At 37.0% G+C, this 18,517-nt stretch overlaps 1 long non-coding RNA gene across 1 annotated transcript in view; it reads right to left on the reverse strand.

The window, feature by feature from the left end:
- The window catches only part of LOC128649955 (uncharacterized), a 97,348-nt gene extending 81,156 nt beyond the window's left edge, over positions 1-16,192 (reverse strand). Inside the window, exons 1-2 of the long non-coding RNA XR_008400708.1 lie at positions 16,060-16,192; positions 15,714-15,979 (exon numbers count right to left, since the gene is read on the reverse strand). This is a non-coding gene — a long non-coding RNA (uncharacterized LOC128649955). The remainder of the gene's footprint in view (positions 1-15,713; positions 15,980-16,059) is intronic.
- Positions 16,193-18,517: the final 2,325 nt, after the last annotated feature.

Here is an 18,517-nt window from a genome sequence, read left to right on the forward strand (position 1 = left end):
GGAACAGCCAATAGAATGCAAGCTCAATCTGATTGGCTGATCGGATCAACCAATCGGATTGAACTTGATTCTGATTGGCTGATTCCATCAGCCAATCAGAATATTCCTACCTTAATTAATAGGATTCTATCAGCCAATCGGAATTCGAGGGACGCCATCTTGGATGACGTCATTTAAAGGAACCGTCATTCGTCGTTCAGTCGTCGGCCAGGATGGATGTTCCGCGGTGGAGGTCTTCAGGATGCTGCCGCTTCGCTCCGGATGGATGCCGCTTGGATGAAGACTTCAATCGGATGGAAGAACTCTTCTGCCCCGCTTGGATGAAGACTTCAGCCGGATCATGGACCTCTTCAGCCCCCCGCTTGGGCTTGGATCAGGACATCGGAGGAGCTCTTCTGGACTGATCGGTGAACCTGGTATGGTGAAGACAAGGTAGGATGATCTTCAGGGGCTTAGTGTTAGGTTTATTTAAGGGGGGTTTGGGTTAGATTAGGGGTATGTGGGTGGTGGGTTGTAATGTTGGGGGGCTTGGGTATTGTATGTTTTTTTTTACAGGCAAAAAAGAGCTGTATTTCTTGGGGCATGCCCCGCAAAGGGCCCTGTTCAGGGCTGGTAAGGTAAAAGAGCTTTGAACTTTAGTAATTTAGAATAGGGTAGGGCATTTTTTTATTTTGGGGGGGCTTTTTTTATTTTATTAGGGGGCTTAGAGTAGGTGTAATTAGTTTAAAATTGTTGTAATATTTTTCTTATGTTTGTAAATATTTTTTTATTTTTTGTAACTTAGTTCTTTTTTATTTTTTGTACTTTAGCTAGTTTATTTAATTGTATTTATTTGTAGCAATTGTATTTAATTAATTTATTGATAGTGTAGTGTTAGGTTAATTGTAGGTAATTGTAGGTAGTTTATTTAATTAATTTATTGATAGTGTAGTGTTTGGTTTATTTGTAACTTAGGTTAGGATTTATTTTACAGGTAATTTTGTAATTATTTTAACTATTTTAGCTATTAAATAGTTCTTAACTATTTAATAGCTATTGTACCTGGTTAAAATAAATACAAAGTTACCTGTAAAATAAATATAAATCCTAAAATAGCTATAATATAATTATAATTTATATTGTAGCTATATTAGGATTTATTTTACAGGTAAGTATTTAGCTTTAAATAGGAATAATTTATTTAATAAGAGTTAATTAATTTCGTTAGATTAAAATTATATTTAACTTAGGGGGGTGTAAGTGTTAGGGTTAGACTTAGCTTTAGGGGTTAATACATTTATTAGAATAGTGGCGAGATTCGGTCGGCAGATTAGGGGTTAATAATTGAAGTTAGGTGTCGGCGATGTTAGGGAGGGCAGATTAGGGGTTAATACTATTTATGATAGGGTTAGTGAGGCGGATTAGGGGTTAATAACTTTATTATAGTAGCGCTCAGGTCCGCTCGGCAGATTAGGGGTTAATAAGTGTAGGCAGGTGGAGGCGACGTTGAGGGGGGCAGATTAGGGGTTAATAAATATAATATAGGGGTCGGCGGTGTTAGGGGCAGCAGATTAGGGGTACATAAGTATAACGTAGGTGGCGGTCGGCAGATTAGGGGTTAAAAATTTTTTTTCGAGTGTTGGCGATGTGGGGGTCCTCGGTTTAGGGGTACATAGGTAGTTTATGGGTGTTAGTGTACTTTAGAGTACAGTAGTTAAGAGCTTTATAAACCGGCGTTAGCCAGAAAGCTCTTAACTACTGACTTTTTTCCTGCGGCTGGAGTTTTGTCGTTAGATGTCTAACGCTCACTTCAGAAACGACTCTAAATACCGGAGTTAGAAAAATCCCATTGAAAAGATAGGATACGCAATTGACGTAAGGGGATCTGCGGTATGGAAAAGTCGCGGCTGGAAAGTGAGCGTTAGACCCTATTTTGAGTGACTCCAAATACCGGCGGTAGCCTAAAACCAGCGTTAGGAGCCTCTAACGCTGGTTTTCACGGCTAACGCCAAACTCTAAATCTAGGCCTATAACTCCAAAAATGTATTAGGGCAATTTAAAAGCACAAAGGGCTCAAAGGCCATAAAGCACACTATATAAAATCATCTGGAAAGAGTCAGGATACACCTCAGACGCGCTTCGTGAGCATGCTCACTTGCATTTTTTTAGACTGAGTATTCTATGAGAGAAATACTAAGGCGCATCCAAAATACCCTTTTGTCCCATATTGCTTTAAATAAACAGTTTTTAGGTTTTTTACTGTTTTTTTAATGTTTAGTGCTTGCTAACTATTAGCACTATATACTGTTGAATCTTAAATTTCTTTCTTACCTGCACTTACACATACGGTAAGTAATATGATAAATTCCTAAATCCAATCATGCGCTAAATATCTCCTAGATGTTTGTGCACACAAGGGTGAATGTTTGTGCACATTTTTCACCAAATATGTGGTATATGAAAAAACCCACTATATATATCCTAAACATAATATAGTTGTGTATTAGATTCGCAGATGTATTCCGCTTAGGCTAAAGAAGTGACACTTATCTTAGTGCTCCGTTATAAACTAAACTGCGACTCTATTGTTACTGTGCCAAAAAGATGTTCACTAAATATCTCCTAGATGTTTGTGCACACTTGAGAATGAATGTTTGTGCACATTTTATACCAAATATGGTGTAAACGGAAAAATCTGCTATATAATCTGTGACTCTATTGTTGATGTGCCAAAAGATATTCACAAAAAATGTTCATTAAATATCTCCTAGATGTTTGTGCACACTTGAGAATAAATGTTTGTGCAAATTTTTTACCAAATATGGTGTAAATAAAAAAATTCTGCTATATTCGCGGATATGTTCTGCTTAAACTAAGGATGTGACACTTATGTTAGTGCCCCGTTATAAATTAAACTGTGACTCTATTGTTGATGTGCCGAAAAAATGTTCACTAAATGTCTCCTAGATGTTTGTACACACTTAAAGATGAATGTTTGTGCACATTTTTTTACTAAATATGGTGTAAATGGAAAATTCCGCTATATAAAATGTTACTCTATTGTTGATGTGCCGAAAAATGTTCACTAAATGTCTCCTAGATGTTTGTACACACTTAAAGATGAATGTTTGTGCACATTTTTTTACTAAATATGGTGTAAATGGAAAATTCCGCTATATAAAATGTTACTCTATTGTTGATGTGCCGAAAAATGTTCACTAAATGTCTCCTAGATGTTTGTACACACTTAAAGATGAATGTTTGTGCACATTTTTTACCAAATATGGTGTAAACCGAAAACTCCGCTATATAGTGATAGATATATAGTGATGTATTAAATTGGCAGATATATTCCGCTTCAGCTAATGATGTGACACTTATCTTAGTGCTCCGTTATGAACTAAACTGTGACTCTATTGTTGATGTGCCGAAAACTTCCGCTATATATATCCTAAACATAATATAGTGATGTATTAGATTTGCGGATAGGTTCCACTTCAGCTAGAAATGTGACACTTATCTTAGTGCTCCGTTATAAACTAAACCGTGAACTAAATCCTAAAAGTAGATCACTCTATATACAAAAAAATAATATACATATATATATATATATATATATATATATATATATATATATATATATATATATATATATATATAATAGATCAAGAAAAATACATATAAAAAAAGTATTAGAGAAAAAAAGTGTATAAAAAAATTGAAAAGGATTCTAAAGTTGACAAATGACAATTGGCTAAGCCAGTCGTCCTCACTGTAGTGAGATATCATTAAAGTGGATAGTGAAATATTATTAGTTAATATATTATTATTAAGTGGGTCATATACCCCTACCAAAGCCATCTTGAGATCTCCAAATTCTAAGTGTATTAAAGGGACACTCAGGTTAAATTAAATTTTCATAATTCAGATACAGCATATAATTTTAAACAACTTTCCAATTTACTTCCATTAAAAAAAATGTGCACAGTCTTTTATATTTACAATTTTTGAGTCACCAGATCCTACTGAGCATGTGCAAGAATTCACAGACTATACGTATATGCATTTGTGATTGGCTGATTGCTATCACATGGTACAAGGGGAGTGGAAATATACATAACTTTGAAATTTGTTATTAAAAAATCTACTACTCATTTGAAGTTCAGACTAAGTGCTATTGCATTATCTTGTTATCTTGCATTGGTTGATTATGCAAATCTAATGTGTTGACTGGTCCTTTAAGACAAACCTACCCTCTGGGTCTAAATCAGTGTGCAAGATTTTATAAGATTAACCCTTTTGAAATAAGAGAGCCACTCCTCTAGCCCGACCTCCTACATATGAAGAGCTAATAACCTCTTGGACCCAGCCTTGTTTCATCTTTAAGTGTTCCTCCATAGTGAGGTGCATTTCTGTTAGTATAGCAATATCAGTGTTCTTACTTTTAATATAAGGTTATGAGGGGGCACACACTATATAAGATGTAACAAATCGGTGAATATCAATCCATACATCTATTAAAAAAATAAAACAGTGGTTAAAATAGATAATAAGTCCCAAAAAGGTCCAATACGGTGTAATGTTCATAATATTTAAATGGGAAATCAAATATCAACAGCTGCTATCCTCCTCACAGATGGATCCGGATAGAACTATGAAAAAAGCATAAAACAGAGGGGCGCCTCATGTGTGTATCAGCATATTCAAGTATGAGCATATGGATATTCAAGCCAAATTGGTACTCACATTTGGTAAAAGTACACTTATGTACTGGTAGGTACGGGCCGGAAACTTGGGGTGTACCAGCTAACCTTCCCCTGGCTCCAACAAGGTGTACAGGTGCAATCCAACCCACTACAGAATTAGGCAACTCCAGGTGCTCAGGTGCAGTGTAGTAATCGGTCAAACATGTACAGGTGCTTCCACTAAGCTTGTAGTAATAAAATTAATTTATTTAAAACTTCAAAAGTTTTAAAGCATGCAAGCAGTGGCTATAGGGGTCATATGCAATATACCCCCTATCTATACAACACGTTTCTCAGCCTTAAAACTGGCCGTTTCCTCAGGCATAAAGCACTTTACAACAAACAGCTATTTTAAAACACAGTATGACAAATTAGCAAGTTGATAACGCCCACCGTGGGAATACTAGCACACCAGAGTCCTTAATTAATTGCTGGATAAACAACTCACTCAATATCTTACACATTCAGCCTATTTCAAAACAAGAATTAGTAACCTATATGTGACATTTATAACTAAGTGGTATACATTCAGACATCATCTCAATAGGAAACATTTATCTTACGATGTTACAATTTTAATAAACAAAATATGATCAATGATGGTCGTTATGTCCCACTTGGTAATACATATATTTATGCTCATTTCTGGTGGCTTAAACCCGTTTATTCAAATTCAGTCTTGAAATCCCAATCTATTTGTTGCTCCACTCCATTATTATAGACTTATGATTGGTTTACCTGTTTTGTTCGTAATATGTGGCTAATAATTAGAATCGAGGGTAATAACTAATCTCTTTATAGAACAACATTTTAAAATGACGAGTCATACATAATCTCTTTATAGAAAAAGCAAATAACTCCTATTGATCGTAAAACTATTGACAGTACCTTTCGCTGTGTTTACACTGCGATTTGTATGTTGTTATTATAGTGTCCATTACACATATGTTCTGTGTGTGATCTATTTATGGAAGCCAACCCCGTGATTATAGCATAACCACATGGTTGGGAGTGGCCTATGAGAATCTAATTAAAAAATGTATGTCATAGTTACGATACGTAACTACGGCATAACCACATGGTTGGCAGTGGCCTATGAGAATCTAATTCCAAAATGTATGTCATAGTTACGATTCGTAGTGCTGAAAATAGTAAACAAAAAGGGGAGTGTTAATAACGTACCTAAGGGGATGTGTAACTGATGTGTACCTGATCTTAGTATTTAGATTAAAACCACATCAAAAGCTTGTTATTGTGGTGGGGGGAGAATGTACATTACATACTAATTCATAACCGTGTTATGCAAGGTGGAGGCGGTTAAGAAATATATGCCTCATTGTGTAACAGCAGCAGGTAAGATAGTCTCTCTGACAGTATTAAGTGTTAAAGTCAGATTAAAGTATTTTGCATTGATCAATCTTTCTTATGACCACTAGATGGCAGAAAAAGATCAGTTTGGCAGTCCCAAGTAGGAATAGAAAACTTTCAGTGTATATGATTCAGAGGAATGCTGTACTTATTTGTACCTACAGTTTAGTTAAAAAAATGCTGTTTGCTGTAACTGTATGAACTTTGTCAGCATTCCAAGGAGAGATGGTCTATATATTAATATACTTAATCAGGATAGCTCTATAGTGTAGTTATTGTGCACAAGAGTGTGCGTGGAGCACGTTAGTAACTTCAGTCAGCAGCCAGGGATATAAAAGTTAAGATAGTTAGAGTCAGATATTACCCTTTTCTTTTCGTTCCTGCGGTATTGAGTCCCCAAATAAGATGCTTTCTGTAAGCCACACTGAGGTGAATAAGGTGATCACTGCTTGTAGTACTTGGTCAGGGGGTTATGTGGACCTGTGGAGTGCAGTAGGGTCGTTTCTAGTCACCACGCGGTGCTACGGCTGGATCCAAGATGGCGCTGATGCGCTTTTCCTCTCCTATGCAGCCTTTCGGTACCAGGCACATATAATGGCCTGCACGCTGAGACGCCAGAGATGAAAAAAATACTGCCCAATTGTTCCTCAGGCAGCGGCTCGACAAGGCTTGTGCATGGGAGTGATGTTATTTTTCAGGCCTGCATTTACCAATATAATCCATCTGCATCACTTTACCTGCCCAGCATAAACCTTTACCAGCTTATCTCTTAAATTCAAGGGTCTTTTTAAAGCAAACATAGGGACAGTTTGGAATTCCTTAAAGGGACAATCTATAATAGAATTGTTATTGTTTTAAAAAATAGATAATCCCTTTATTACTCATTCCCCGGTTTTGCATAACCAACACTGTTATATTAATATACTTTTTACCTCTGTGATTACCTTGTATCTAAGAACCTTCAAGCCCCCTGATCACATGACTGTGACTGTTTATTATCTATTGTCTTAAATTTAGCATTGTATTGTGCTAGATCTTAAATAACTTCTGTGCCTGAACACAGTGTTATCTATATGGCCCACGTGCACTTTCTGTCTCTTTGTGTTGAAAAGGAATTTAATAAGCATGTGATAAGAGGCAGCCCTCAAGGGCTTAGACATTAGCATATGAGTCTGCCTTGACTGCCTAGGTTTAGTTTCAAATAAGAATACCAAGAGCAAAAAAGCAAATTGGACAGTTGATTAAAATTACATATCCTATCTGAATAATGAAAGTTTTTGACTAGACTGTCCCTTTAATCTGATTACAAAATAATACATACCACATTACTTAAGTTATTAAATTCTGTGCTAAATATTAGTCCATCCCTATCACCAGGCTTAGTCCTTTTACTCAATAGAACTTTTCTTTTCATTTTAGATACCTTCACAATTTCTCCCTGTATCAGATAAGTTGGAAATCCTCTAGCCTTCAACAGATCACCCATCTCCATAATTCTCTGTATTGCCAACTCCTCATCTGAAAAAAATCCTTTTAACTCTTAAAAGTTGGCTTTGTGGTAGAGATATGATCAATGCAGGTGGATGTGCACTCTCAAAATGTACAAGACTATTACTGTAACTAGATCTACCTTTAAATTAGAACCAATCAACCTGACAGTAGTGTCTAAAAATATCTATAGATTGTTCACTCCAGGTCAGTTTAAATTTCAAATTTCTAGTGGAGTCATTAAAATCCTGTACAAACTCCAACAGGGTCCCAAATGCCACCCCTCCACACTCCAAAAATATCATCAATATAGCGCCACCAAGTGGTGGCATATCCTAAAAATTTAGGATTTTCAAAAACAAATCTTTCCTCAAACAAATTCATATAAATGCTAGCATATGTAGGGGCGACATTGGAACCCATAGAGGTCCCCTGGACTTGCAGATAGTATATATCCTGGAACAGAAAATAATTGCAGGATAGTACTATTTGTAATAATTAAAAAAAATCTTTATGTGCACTAGAGAATTAGAGTATAGCTCTAATTGCCCCCAAACTACTCTCATGGAGTATCAATGTGTATAGACTAACTACATTGAGGCTAAAAGGTTACATTTACCTCCTATAGCTTTACGATGATCTAATTTGTACAAAAAAAATCTCCTGTATCATGCAAATAGGATTGACTCCTCCCTACATAAGGTCGCAAACTTCAAAAAAAAAAGCAATATTACTCAGAATGGAATCTGTATGAGCCACTATGGGGCAACCTGGGTGGGAGTATTGGCAACCTTGGGCACTTTTGGTAAAGTATAAAAAAGTGGTGTAATACATTCTGTTTAACTTAGACATTTTACGGTATCATTATCTATGAGACCATTGATGTAAGCAGGATACACAAACTGGCTTATTTCCTTTTTAATCTTAAGCACACGGTATATATTTAGAGCTTGTTAGACTAGGGTATCAGACTGTTATAAAATCTCATGAATATAATATTGTCTATCCATGGCCACCATGGCTCCACCCTTGTCAGACTGTTTTAAGATGACATTTTTATTCTCTCTAAGTGAATGTAAAGCCTCATAGTCTGTTGCAAAAAAATATATTTTTATTAATTATAAGGGAACTTGAGTGCTGGATTTCTGTGTTTGGCACAAATTAAGCTCGTGATCAAGCCAATTTTCCCCTGGAGTCTTAACTTGGTGTTAAAGGTTTTGCAAGCTCTTCCTTTGAGCCTATGCATAAAGTGGATATTAAGCTTCTTTCTTGGAACGTTTTGCTTCTTTTAGCTATCTGCTAGAAGAGTTTCTGAATTGTCTGCTCTTTCTTGTGACCCTCCTTATCTTTCATCAGAATTATGCAGTTTTAGGGACTAAATTTGATTTCTTGCCTAAAGTTGTGTCTTCAGACAACATCCGTTGGGAAATTGTTGTCCCTTCTTTGTGTCCTAATCCCAATAATGCTTCAGAGATATCTTTGCATAATTTGGATGTTGTTAGAGCATTGAAGTATTATATTGATGCTACTAAGGATTTTTCTGGTTCTAGGAAAGGACAAAGCTTCTGCGATAACCTATTCCACCATAGAAGTTAATGGACACCCAACTTATGTGCAAACACGATCGTATTTTCTCATGTGCGCTAACCCGACATAAAAATACAAATGTTTCACATTTATTCTTAAATAAATATTTCTCTATATATCTGATGTTTTTTTGCACAAATATATATTTATACCTATATATATATGCATGATTATATATAGGTATAGATCTGGGCAGAATGTAGTTTGGCGTTGTCCTGCTGGAAAATGCAGGGATGTCCCTGAAAAAGACAACATCTGGATGGCAGCTTATGTTGCTCCAAAATGTATGCATATCTTTCTGCATTAATGATGCAATCAGATCTCAGATGAGACCGAGCCCAGAGAATTTGACGGCTCTTCAGGACAGTGTTGATGTATGGCTTCTGCTTAAAGCCTTAACTTGCATCTGTGGAAGCAGAGGCAAATGTTGTTGACTGACAAAGGTTTACCAAAGGATTTCCGAGCCCATGTTAGGATATTTATTACAGACTCATGATGGTTTTTGAGACAGTGACATCTGAGGGACCGGAGATCATGTGTATTCAGAAGTGGTTTTCGGCCTTGCCTTTTACACACTGAGATTTTACCAAATTCCTTGAATCTTTTAATTACAGTGAGGGAAAAAAATATTTGATCCCCTGTTTGCCCACTCACAAAGAAATGATCAGTCTATAATTTTAATGATTTATTTGAACAGTGAGAGACAGAATTACAACAAAAATTCCAGAAAAACAACGCATTTCAAAAAAGTTATAAATTGATTTGCATTTTAATGAGTGAAATAAGTATTTGACACCTTTGCAAAACATGACTTAGTACTTGGTGTCAAACCCCTTGTTGGCAATCACAGAGGTTAGACGTTTCTTGTAGTTGGCCACCAGGTTTTCACACATCTCAGGAGGGATTTTGTCCCACTCCTCTTTGCAGATCCTTATCCAAGTCGTTTGGAGGGTGACTTTTGGCAACTCGAACCTTCAGCTCCCTCCAAAGATTTTCTATGGGATTAAGATCTGGAGACTGACTAGGCCACTCCAGGACCTTAATGTGCTTCTTCTTGAGCCTCTCCTTCATTGCTTTGGACGTGTGTTTTTGGGTCATTGTCATGCTGGAATATCCATCCACGACCCATTTTTAATGCCTTGGCTGAGGGAAGGAGGTTCTTACTTAAGATTTGACGTTACATGGCCCCGTCCATCGTCCCTTTGATGCAGTGAAGTTGTCCTGTCCCCTTAGCAGAAAAACACCCTCAACGCATAATGTTTGCACCTCCATGTTTGACAGTGGGGATGGTGTTCTTGGGGTCATAGGCAGCATTCCTCCTCCTCCAAACATAACGAGTTGAGTTGATGCCAAAGAACTTGATTTTGGTCTCATCTGACCACAACACTTTCACCCAGTTCTCCTCTGAATCATTCAGATGTTCATTAGCAAACTTTAGATAGGCCTGTACATGTGGTTTCTTGAGCAAGGGGACCTTTCGGGCGCTGCAGGATTTCAGTCCTTCACAGCATAATGTACCAATTGTTTTCTTGGTGATGATGGTCCCAGCTGCCTTGAGATCATTGACAAGCGCTGGGCTGATTCCTCATTGTTCTCATGATCATTGAAACTCCACGAGGTGAGATTTTGCATGGAGCCCCAGACCGAGGGAGATTGACAGTTATTTTGGGTTTCTTCCATTTGCGAATAATCGCACCAACTATTGTCACCTTCTCACCAAGCTGCTTGCCGATTGTCTTGTAGCCCATTCCAGCCTTGTGTAGGTCTACAATCTTGTCCCTGACATCCTTGGACAGCTCTTTGGTCTTGGCCATGGTGGAGAGTATGGAATCTGATCCATTGATTGCTTCTGTGGACAGGGGTCTTTTATACAGGTAACAAGCTGAGATTAGGAGCACTCACTTTAAGTGAGTGCTCCTAATCTCAGCTGGTTACCTGTATAAAAGACACCTGGGAGCCAGAAATCTTGCTGATTGATAGGGGATCAAATACTTATTGCACTCATTAAAATGCAAATCAATTTATAACTTTTTCAAATGTGTTTTTCTGGATTTTTTTGTCGTTATTCTGTCTCTCACTGTTCAAATAAACCTACCATTAAAATTATAGACTGATCATTTCTTTGTCAGTGGGCAAACGTACACAATCAGCAAGGGATCAAATAATTTTTTCCCTCACTGTATATTGTGCACTGTAGAAGGTGATGCCCACAATCCTACTAATTTGTCTTTTTGGAATGTTGTTCTCAAAATGTTAGATTATTAGCTGACGCATCTGTTGGCAGATTGGCGAGCCTCGTACCATCAACTTTTTTGGAATGTGTTGCAGTCATCAGATTTGAAATAGTGTATATTTTCAAAAATAAATTAAATTCCCAAGGTAAAACATCAAATAATGTGTTAATAATGTGTTTTTAAAATAGTACAGGGTGAATTGAATTTTCAAATGACTCTGTTTTTTTGCATTTTCCATACTGTCCCAAAAGTTAAAACCTTTATTAAATATAAATATTGCATAAATATGTTTTTTCATGTTTTCAACTACTTAACTGCAAAGAGCACTAATGCACTTATATATATATATATATATATATATATATGTGTACATATGTATTTATGTGTTTATATGTATATATATATATATATATATATATATATGTCTGTAAATACATATATACACATATAAATACATATATACACATATATAAACATATATGTATATACATGCATATCCATCTTTAGACATGTATGTGTGTAATGTATTTATCTTTATGTTAAAGCCCTTTGCCTACCTTTTTTTAACATCTGAGAACTCATATCTTTGAGCCCTTATAACTTTTTTGTACAATAATTTTTTTAAATAATTTTTATTAGGCGTTATAATGAGTGTAACTGTACTCTGTAATGTATTTTTGATGTGTTTTGTGATACTTTTTTGTTTTGTGAAACTGTTAACTAGAGCTCTGAGGACGCGCTAACCCGATGAGCGTTAACTTGAATTGCACTCAAGTGAACATGTTTACTTTTAACCTGTAATACAGGTGAAACTCGAAAAATTAGAATATCATGCAAAAGTTAATTTATTTCACTAATGCAACTTAAAAGGTGAAACTAATATATGAGATAGACTCATTACATGCAAAGCAAGAAAGATAGTTCAAGCCGTGATTTGTCATAATTGTGATGATTATGGCTTACAGCTCATTAAAACCCCAAATCCACAATCTCAGAAAATTTGAATATTGTGAAAAGGTGCAATATTCTAGGCTCAAAGTGTCCCACTCTAATCAGCTAATTAAGCCATAACACCTGCAAATGGTTCCTGAGCCTTTCAATGGTCTCTCAGTCTGGTTCAGTAGGAATCACAATCATGGGAAAGACTGCTGACCTGACAGTTGTGCAGAAAACCATCATTGACACCCTCCATAAGGAGGGAAAGCCTCAAAAGGTAATTGCAAAAGAAGTTGGATTCTCCCAAAGTGCTGTATCAAAGCACATTAATAGAAAGTTATGTGGAGGAGAAAAGTGTGGAAGAAAAAGGTGCACAAGCAGCAGGGATGACTGCAGCCTGGAGAGGATTGTCAGGAAAAGGCCATTCAAAAGTGTTGGGGACTTTCACAAGGAGTGTGCTGAGGCTGGAGTCAGTGCATCAAGAGCCACCACACACAGACGGATCCTGGATATGGGCTTCAAATGTCATATTCCTCTTGTCAAGCCACTCCTGAACAACAAACAATGTCAGAAGCGTCTTTCCTGGGCTAAAGAAAAACAGACCTGGTCTGTTGCTCAGTGGTCCAAAGTCCCCTTTTCCGATGAGAGAAAATTTTGCATCTCATTTGGAAACCAAGGACCCAGAGTATGGAGGAAGAATGGAGAGGCCCACACTGCAAGATGCTTGAAGTCCAGTGTGAAGTTTCCACAGTCTGTTTTGATTTGGGGAGCCATGTCATCTGCTGGTGTTGGTCCACTGTGCTTCATTAAGTCCAGGGTCAACGCAGCCGTCTACCAAGAGATTTTGGAGCACTTCATGCTTCCTTCCGCAGGCGAGCTCTATGGGGATGCTGACTTCATTTTCCCGCAGGACTTGGCACCTGCCCACACTGCCAAAAGCACCAAAACCTGGTTCAATGACCGTGGGATTACTGTGCTTGATTGGCCAGCAAACTCGCCTGACCTGAACCCCATAGAGAATCTATGGGGCATTGCCAAGAGAAAGATGAGAGACATGAGACAGAACAATGCAGAAGAGCTAAAGGCCGCTATTGGAGCATCCTGGTCTTCCATAACACCTCAGCAGTGCCACAGGCTGATAGCTTCCATGCCACGCCGCATTGAGGCAGTAATTGCTGCAAAAGGGGCCCAAACTAAGTACTGAGTACATACAGTATGCATGCTTATACTTTTCAGAGGTCCGATATTGTTCTATGTACAATCCTTGTTTTATTGATTACATGTAATATTCTAATTTTCTGAGATTGTGGATTTGGGGTTTTAATGAGCTGTAAGCCATAATCATCACAATTATGACAAATCACGGCTTGAACTATCTTGTTTTGCATGTAATGAGTCTATCTCAAATATTATATTCACCTTTTAAGTTGCATTAGTTAAATAAATTAACTTTTGCACGATATTCTAATTTTTCGAGTTTCACCTGTATGAGCAAAAAAAACGACGCACACAAACACCTGCAATATACCCATATCGCTCACTCGTAACTGTTAGCACTCCACTTGTAATCTGGCCCTTAGTGTGTAATGTTTCTTTAAAAACTAGAATGTATTTAAATCCATATAGAAAATTAGGAAGTTGCATCCCAAATTTAAGTGAACTTATTGTGATTGAAAGTAGTATCAGCAGTTATATATACACACACAGAGAGAAGTACACTCACAGGAACGAACAACTGGCTCAATACTATTGTTAGCCTGTTCTATGGTGATTTACCACCTGGGTGCAGCTTCTTTTAGCCCAGTAATGCTTTTCACAGAAAATAACTTTCCTGTAGTATATCAGTCTGATCCCGCCTATTATGGTCAGTCCAGCACCGAAATACCAGGCAATTCCTCTCTGAACAAGGAACACAGTAAACAGATGATCATTTTGGCCTTCATTGGACCTCATCAGTGAGGTGTAGCCATATTCCTCTAAGCACACTGAGCAAGGAGTCCACGTCTGGTTTCCCCTTTTTCCCATAGGGAGACTAAATACACACAGAGAGAAGCACACTCACAGGAACGAACAGCTGGCTCAATACTATTGTTAGCCTGTTCTATGGCGATTTACCACCTGGGTGCAGCTTCTTTTAGCCCAGTAATGCTTTTCACAGAAAAGAACTTTCCTGTAGTATATCAGTCTGATCCCGCCTATTACGGTCAGTCCAGCACCAAAATACCAGGCAATTCCTCTCTGAACAGGCTAACAATGCTATTGAGCCAGTTGTTCGTTCCTGTGAGTGCACTTCTCTCTGTATGTATTTAGTCTCCCTATGGGAAAAAAGGGGCAACCAGACGTGGACTCCTTGCTCAGTATGCTTAGAGGAATATAGCTACACCTCACTGACGAGGCCCAATAAAGGCCGAACCGATCGTCTGGGGTTGCTGTGTTCCTTGTTCAGAGAGGAATTGCCTGGTATTTTGGCGCTGGACTGACCGGAATAGGCGGGATCAGACTGATATACTACAGGAAAGTTCTACTCTGTGAAAAGCATTACTGGGCTAAAAAGCTGCACCAAAGTGGTAAATCGCCATAGAACAGGCTAACAATGCTATTGAGCCAGTTCGTTCCTGTGAGTGCACGTCTCTCTGTATATATATATATATAAATATATATATATATTTATTTAAGAATAAACAGAACATATCCTTATATGTGAAGAACATTGGAATGTGAAATATTCATATTTTATGTTGGGTTTAGCACTCTTGAATAAACGTGGTCGGGTTGGAGCACAATTACGTTTCTTATGCAGTTTTCACGCTCTAGTGAAGTCTATGAGAGAATACGTTAATGCGTTTGTGATATTCTAAGTTCCAATTTTTGTGTGCGTTGGGTTTACGCTAGCGTGATAACTTTTTACTTTCAACTCATAATACGAGCGCAAGCTGACAAGCGCAAAAAGCCTCCGTATACTCTACTGAAGTTAACTTGCAAGCGGGAGCGCTAAATAGCACTCCACTCATAATCTAGCCCATAACATTGGTAAAATAAACTTGGTATGAGGAAATAATAGATTCTGTATTAATAAGGACTTCTCCGCCATAGGAGCAATGCTAGTGAACAAAATGTGAGAAATCTAATAGATCCAGGAGTTACATAGTTACATGCAAACAATAGCACAATTATTAAAAATGCTCACTTTATTTTGGTTTTGCACTTTCATCCCAGGACAAACAGGATTACTTTAGAGACCATCCTTGAGTTATTTGATGATCATGAAACTACTTTAGAAGTAAATTGCACATAGCAGACATCAGCAGACTTGTAAAGTCATCAGCTAAGGTAAAAAAAATTATGGGTGATGACTTCAGAATGAATAGCATATTACCTTACTGATTACTTTACAAGCATGAACAGCCTGTGGGCATACTTCAGGATGGCTTCTGATGAGTAGTCTGGAGTCATTGATTTCTTCAAAATTACTCCAGAAAGATCATCCTTTTAGACTTGAGATGTTCTTTGCAGTTGCTGTCCATGCAGGTGCCACCTCATTTCCAGCTTAGCTTCCTTACAGTAGTATTGGTGCAGCCCCCAGACCCAGTGCTTTCTGTACCCTTTTAAGTAGCTGTGTGCAGTGTTTCCACAGTTGGCAGTCTATAAAAACATAAGTGAAAAGTTTACTCAAGTATAATTTATTAAAAAGTAAAAAAAAAAGTGCAAACAAATCCACTCACTAGATATATAAGTCTGTCATATAAACAATTTCTGTCTGGGATCGAGCCACAGAAACCGGTTCAGCTCGCTGTCCTCACTCTGATGATCCAAGTAATCTCCACCCAGCTGTTGCTTACTCTATGGGATGTGCTGTTACACCAGCTATGAAAGCCTTCTCTGGTTTTTCCCTTACGTACTCTCCTAGGTCAGCTGAGTGATGTGCATTGTATGTGATCTTCACAGTAACAGGAGACTTTGTGAAACTGCAATTTTAATTGCTGATAGACTGTCAAAATACAGTACAGGTTCTACACCAGTACAGTAGCCTCAATTAAAAAAGGGTGATTCAGTACAAGAATATTAGTTCAGTGTTAAAGAAAAAAATAATTTTGTGCAAACTCAGATTTTCTATGCCGAGCACATACACAAGTAGCCCATACTAAAAAACTTCAAAAAATGTAGACGCATCTTACTAAAGTTTGGGCACCTCTGATATATATCACCATATTTTTAATTGAGTCATTGTGATGACAGGCTTATAGCTAGATGATTTCTTTAGTACACCAAGTATATCCCACAAGGATTGTGGTACAGAAATGTGTCAGAAAGTGATAGCTCATAGTTAAATGTAACACTGCATCAGCACTATATGTCTTTTCAGTTGGTCAGATGGTGGTTTTGCTTTTTAATTACTTTGGATAAAAGATGAATACAATTACATCTGATGTCTAAGTCATTTTTGTATCTTTTTAAATTACACAATTTCTTTTTACAGAACTTGTTCTTAATAGTTGCTATAATTCTGGTCAAAAGCAGTCCACATCTAATATACATTGTTATATGTAGCATTAAAATAAGGTTTGCTTGTGACATTATTAGGAAAACAATGGCCAAATAATTGGTTGTCCGCAATAATAACAGGATTTTGTAGACTAAAATTTTGTATAAATAGGATTAAGGTTTATAAACTGTCCTTTCAGTATATATGAAATGAAAATGCTTTGTTGACAACTCTCTCGTGTATAATATTATTACAACAGCTTCAGTAAAACCTTCAGGAATGAAAAAATGATGAATCATGATGACTGCCTGTCCCATCTATGGTGAATAGCTCTGTTTGAACAAACCATAGTAATTAAAAATAACATTGCCACATATGTGCAGTATTATTTATAGAAAATCCACAGGGGTCTGACACCAGTAGCTATGGTTCATGTAAGGTTTTGCTCTGGCAAAGAGGATGGGTGTGTGGTAACCTTAAATAACTCCAGACCACATAATAAAGTAGTCTGTTTGTTATCATGGCAGCTAATAAAATGACACATAATTCCCAGGCATTGGCACATTTGCTTTAGATAACTTGGAGATTAAAAGCTGGTTTAAGATTGCACAATATAGCCTGCTCAGCACACTTAGCAACAGGCCTAAGGATCAATCAATAAATAAATAAGAGTGTTAATGCTACAGAAATATTAAATTCAATATTTCCCTCAATAGTTTATTGACTTAACTAAATGTAAACAGTGTAAATATTTGTTGATGTAGACGGCCACTAGTGATCCTTGGAGTCCTTCTCTCTAACCATGGTCATCTGCAGAGAGTTGTACAGGTGGGGGAGCAGAAAAAAATAAAATGGCTTGAAAAAATAATCAATTGGCATCAAAAAAAGCACCTCAGCTGTGTGCTAATGCATTGTTAGAGCAAAATTTACTGGGGGTATTTGTCCTCTCCTGCTCTCCCCTCTGGATGCCCATGTCTGAAACAGTCATCTTTTTTTTCTAAGAAGTAAATGGTTTGGCTTACAGAAAACACACAATCACTTATTGTTTTATTTATGTTTTTTTTGCTGCAAAACCCCTGCATTAGCCCCATCCTCCCCCTATACACACACAGTAAAACCAATGTTTCTTACAAACATTGAATTTATATCTGAAGGGAAAAAAAGCATACCCAAAATACCTATATTTCTTTCAAAACAGGAATGAAGTGTGTGATTAAGTTTGTACATTTTTAAGTAATTATGGAAATTATTGCACAGGCAATTAGCACATCTAGGAAATCCCAGCTGTGCTTGCCTTTACCCAGTAAAACTCCATATACATTGTTACCAATGCACACTCACTCCATTAGGCGACTGTTGTGTGTTAACACAGTATTTGAAGCAAAAATCCTGAGATAATGCATATCTAATTTGCATATCTTACCCATAATCCTCTTGTGCATTGGTAAGATTTCCTATAGATTTAAATGGCTTTGAGCTTGAGAATGTAATGAAAAAACAAACAAAATAATAATAATAATAATAATAATAATAATAATAATAATAATAATAAAATGCAAACACCATTCACACACCTCTTGTCCTGGATTGAAATAATGACAAATTTAACTGTAATTACATTTTCTGCCAGAAGATGGTACCATTTTCATTATTAACATTACTTACAATTTTTGCCATGTTAATCTTCTGGTGCGAAT

The sequence above is a fragment of the Bombina bombina genome, chromosome 2, assembly GCF_027579735.1.
Source record: "Bombina bombina isolate aBomBom1 chromosome 2, aBomBom1.pri, whole genome shotgun sequence".
Lineage (NCBI taxonomy): Eukaryota > Metazoa > Chordata > Amphibia > Anura > Bombinatoridae > Bombina > Bombina bombina.